This window comes from Balaenoptera musculus, chromosome 17, assembly GCF_009873245.2.
Source record: "Balaenoptera musculus isolate JJ_BM4_2016_0621 chromosome 17, mBalMus1.pri.v3, whole genome shotgun sequence".
Lineage (NCBI taxonomy): Eukaryota > Metazoa > Chordata > Mammalia > Artiodactyla > Balaenopteridae > Balaenoptera > Balaenoptera musculus.
In genome coordinates this window covers 6,145,620-6,150,856 of record NC_045801.1, presented here as the reverse complement: position 1 = coordinate 6,150,856, position 5,237 = coordinate 6,145,620, and the positions used below count along the sequence as shown (strand labels likewise).

At 38.8% G+C, this 5,237-nt stretch overlaps 1 non-coding gene across 1 annotated transcript; it reads left to right on the top strand.

The window, feature by feature from the left end:
• The first annotated feature begins 364 nt into the window (after positions 1–364).
• TRNAG-ACC lies at positions 365–437 on the top strand. Its single transcript has one exon. It is a non-coding gene; the product is annotated as a tRNA-Gly (tRNA).
• The last annotated feature ends 4,800 nt before the right edge of the window (positions 438–5,237 follow it).

Below are 5,237 nucleotides of genomic sequence, written 5' to 3'. Positions count from 1 at the left end.
CTCTGACAACCCCTTAGGGCACCGTTGCATCACTGCAGTTCGTGGAGGCTGCTGGTTTTGAAACACTGGCTTACACTCCACTTCCCTCCCCTGGCTACTCAACCCTGCTTCTCAAACGGCCCAAGACCCAACTGGGCAGAGAATTAGGACAGCTTCTGTTTCTAATGACTAGTATGAAGAAAAGGCTCCCAACCCCATGCTCACCACTGAAGCCTGGCCTTTGTTTCACTGTGACATTCTGTATGAAGTCTGGAGACCATTTGAAGGATAGAGGGGAGCCATGAAAAAGCAAGCAGAGGTAAGAGTCAGGGGGAGACTAGAAGATGCTACGTAGCTCTCTTTAAGATGGAGGAAAGGGGGGACTTCCCTGGCAGTCCAGTGGTTAAGACTCTGCGCTACCAATGCAGGGGGCCCAGGTTCCATCCCTGGTCAGGGAAGTAGATTCCATATGCCATACGGTGCGGGCAAAAAAAAAAAAAGATGAGCCAAGGAATGTGGGAGCCTCTAGAAGGTGGAAAAGGCGAGGAAACGATTCTCCTCCAGGAGGACACAGCCCTGCTGCTACTTTGATTTCAGCCCAATGAAACCCAATTTGGATTTCTGACCTCCAGAACTGTATAATCATAAATCTGTGCTGTTTTGATACTTTGTTTATCATAATTTGTTACAGGAGCAATAGAAAACCAATGAACTTGTCCCAATCTCTTTTTGCCTGTAAAGATTTTCATTATGTGCCCATTTGTTGTTTCCCACCATAACGCACAGAAGGCAAAGCACATGCCAGTATTGACCTCATAACCATCCTACAATATTGGGGTGATAAAAAGTTTTAAGTTCTTTTTCACCTCACTTTTCATTTTTTCTTTTTCACATCAGTTTCAAGGCTGACCTATCCACACACCAATCCTTGCTTCTTCTCTATTAGGAAAATTATTCTGCATTACTTGAGATAAATTCAGTGTCTAAACCCAGGATAAATGGAATAACCTCAAGAAATGCTAATATTATTCCATAGTCCTTCTTAAGAACTAACCCCTCATTTACTTTCTTGTTCTCTGTAGAAATACACATTAATATTTTTTTCCTTCTTCTCCGGCTTCTCCCATTCAGTGCCTGTACTGATTTGGCTTCTTTTGTCCTTCCTTAAATAGTGTGTTTCATGGCTGGGAAAGTCCCAGTTTTTCACAAAGCCCTGCGCTTTACACAATGAAAGGGGACTCTATTTTTGCAGCATTTGGGGTCATAGACTTCTGAGATATCCTTGACTTTTTTTCTTTTTAATAATCCACATCTGACTCCTCAATAAATCCTGTTGGCTTGGCTTTGCTTTCATATTTACCCAAATCTGACCAATTTCTCACAACCTCCTCTGCTATCACTAAGCCAGCTTTTGTTTCTTTGTCTCTTATGTGAATCATCACAACTACTTCCTACTTGCTCTTCCTGCATCCACACTTGCCCCCAGCGCTATGGTGAACCCAGTGGGCTCCTTTAAAATGTGAGTCCCGTTCAGGCCCCTGTTCAGCCTTCCCACTCCTCCACCTCACTCAGGGCAAAGCCACATCTTCAGACGGGCTTCCACTGCCCTGCACCATCTGGGCCTTCTCCACTTTCCTGACTCACCTTCTACTTCCCTCTCGCCGGCTCTGCAGTGGCCGCAGAGGCCTTCTTGTTCATCCTAGAGCATGTGAAACACGCTTCTGTGTCACGGCGCTCACACTTGCTACTTCATCTTCTCGGCACATTCTTCTCTCAGATACCCATGTGGTTCACTCGTTCACTTCTTCCAAGTCTTTGTTCAAACGTCCTCAGTTAGGCCTATGCTGATCACCACATTTAAAATTTCAGCCTCTGTCTGATATCATTACATGTAGAATCTAAAATTAATACAAACGAATGTATATGCAAAACAGAAACAGACTTGCAGATACAGAGAACAAACAAATGGTAACCAGTGGGGAGAGGGAAGTGGAGAGGGGCACATTAGGGGTATGGGATTAAGAGATACAAACTAATATGTATAAAATAGACAAGCAACAAGGATATATTGTGTACCACAGGGAATTACAGCCATTATCATGTAATAACTTTTAATGGAGTATAATCTATAAAAATACTGAATCACTATGCTGTACTCCTGAAACTAATATAATATTGTAAATCAACCATACTTCACTGAAATAAATAAATAAATAAAATGTCAACCTCTACCATGGCACTTACTTTATTCTGAATAGTCTATATGACTTACTCTCATCATATTTATTATCAGAATGCCCCCATAGAGCAAGGACTTTTATCTACTTCTATTTCACAGTTGTTTTCAATGTCTAAAACAATGCCTGGCATAGAGTAAATGGTAAAAATAAATAAATACACTTTCCCACTCCATACATTTTCCTTGGGCAACACCATCCAGTTTTATATATACTGATCTATATATACTGTTTCCATCTATACTGAACTTTTCCTGATCTTTCTCAACATGGCCTTAAATAAAGGAAAGGCACCACCACTTGCCCAGGTGCCCAAATCAGGAATTAGGAGTTTACATCTATTTCATTCAGCCAGTAAATGTTCATTGCATTCCTCTCTTCTATAGTGCTATAAATCAGAGAAAACTTTGCAGCAAAAAAGAAAGTGAGAATTCTCGCTTTCATGAGCTGATAATTAAGTAGGGGACATCTAATCAGAAAAGACAGGACCACTCAGTGGAGACAATATTTACTTTACATTCTTCCAATTTTCATGTGAGAAGGGCACTTCCTTTGCCAAAAGATTAAAGGATAAGAGTGATAATGACAATAAAATAATATTACTGACAATATTAGCAAATACTCATATTGCACTGACTGTGTATCACATTTTACACATATTACATCTAGTGCATATTTTGGTTCACTGAGTCCTCAGAACAACCCTATGAAATGGGTGGTATTTTTGTCCCCATTTCACCAATCTGCAGGCTAAAGAATAAGGAGGTTCCATGGTTTATTCAAGACACAGAGCAAGCTAAGTGCCAGAGCTGGATCTGAACCCAGACAGCCTGGTACCAGGGTCCAACTCTTCACCACTGTAAGAGTGTTCTGTTCCCTTCCTCCCGTCAGTCTGTTGGAAATGGAATCAGGTATTTGTTTTTTTTTGCGGGGGGGCGTTTGTTTAATACCTTCATCTTATTATTTTATTTTTTAACATCTTTATTGGAGTATAATTGCTTTACAATGGTGTGTTAGTTTCTGCTGTGTAACAAAGTGAATCAGCTATACATATACATATATCCCCATATCTCCTCCCTCTTGCATCTCCCTCCCACCCTCCCTATCCCACCTCTCTAGGTGGACATAAAGCACCGAGCTGATCTCCCTGTGCTATGTGGCTACTTCCCACTAGCTATCTATTTTACATTTGGTAACATATATATGTCCATGCCGCTCTCTCATTTCATCCCAGCTTATCCTTCCCCCTCCCTGTGTCCTCAAGTCCATTCTCTACATCTGCGTCTTTATTCCTGTCCTGCCCCTAGGTTCTTCAGAACCACTTTTTTTTTTTTTTTTTTGTTTCCATATATATGTGTTAGCATATGGTATTTGTTTTTCTCTTTCTGACTTACTTCACTCTGTATGACAGACTCTAACTCCATCCACCACACTACAAATAACTCAATTTCGTTTCTTTATATGGCTGAGTAATATTCCATTGTATATATGTGCCACATCTTCTTTATTTTTCAGATTGGTCTGTTTATATTTTCTATTTCTTCCTGATTCAGTCTCGGAGGTTGTGCTTTTTAAAGAATTTGTCCATTTCTTCCAGGTTGTTCATTTTATTGGCATACAGTTGCTTGTAGTAACCTCTCATGATCCTTTGTATTTCTGCAGTGTCAGTTGTTACGTCTCCTTTTTCAATTCTAATTCTGTTGATTTGAGTCTTCTCCCTTTTTTTCTTGATGAGTCTGGCTAATGGTTTATCAATTTTGTTTATCTTCTCAAAGAACCAGCTTTTAGTTTTATTGATCTTTGTTATCACTTCCTTCATTTCTTTTTCATTTATTATTGACCTGATCTTTATGACTTCTTTCCTTCTGGTAACTTTGGAGGTATTTTCTTCTTTCTCTAATTGCTTTAGGTATAAGGTTAGGTTGTTTATTTGAGATTTTTCTTGTTTCTTGAGGTAAGATTGCATTGCTATAAACTTCCCTCTTAGAACTGCTGTTGCTGCATCCCATAGGTTTTGGGTCCTCGTGTTTTCATTGTCATTTGTTTCTAGGTATTTTTGGATTTCCTCTTTGATTTCTTCAGTGATCTCTTGGTTATTTAGTAGTGTATTGTTTAGCCTCCATGGGTTTGTATTTTTTACAGATTTTTTTCTGTAATTGATATCTAGTCTCATAGCGTTGTGGTTGGAAAAGATACTTGATACGATTTCAATTTTCTTAAATTTACCAAGGCTTGATTTGTGACCCAAGATATGATCTATCCTGGAGAATGTTCCATGAGCATTTGAGAAGAAAGTGTATTCTGTTGTTTTTGGATGGAATGTCCTATAAATATCAATTAAGTCCACTTGTTTAATGTGTCATTTAAAGCTTGTGTTTCCTTATTTATTTTCATTTCGGATGATCTGTCCATTGGTGAAAGTGGGGTGTTAAACTCCCCTACCATAAGCAGAAACTAACACACAATTGTAAAGCAATTATACTCCAATAAAGATGTTTAAAAAAAAGTCCCCTACTATTACTATGTTACTGTTGATTCCCCCTTTTATGGTTGTTAGCATTTGCCTTATGTATTGAGGTGCTCCTATGCTGGGTGCATAAATATTTATAGTTGTTATATCTTCCTCTTGGATTGATCCCTTGATTGTTATGTAGTGTGCTTCTTTGTCTCTTGTAATACTCTTTATTTTAAAGTCTATTTTGTCTGATATGAGAATTGCTACTCCAGCTTTTTTTTGATTTCCATTTGCATGGAATATCTTTTTCCATCCCCTCACTTTCAGTCAGTATGTGTCCCTAGGTCTGAAGTGGGTCTCTTGTAGATAGCATATATACGGGTCTTGTTTTTGTATCCAATCAGCCAGTCTATGTCTTTTGGTTGGAGCATTTAATCCATTTACAATTAGGGTAGTTATCGATATGTACGTTCCTATTACTATTTTTTTAATTGTTTTGGGTTTGTTATTGTAGGTGTTTTCCTTCTCTTGTGTTTCCTGCCTAGAGAAGTTCCTTTAGCATTTGT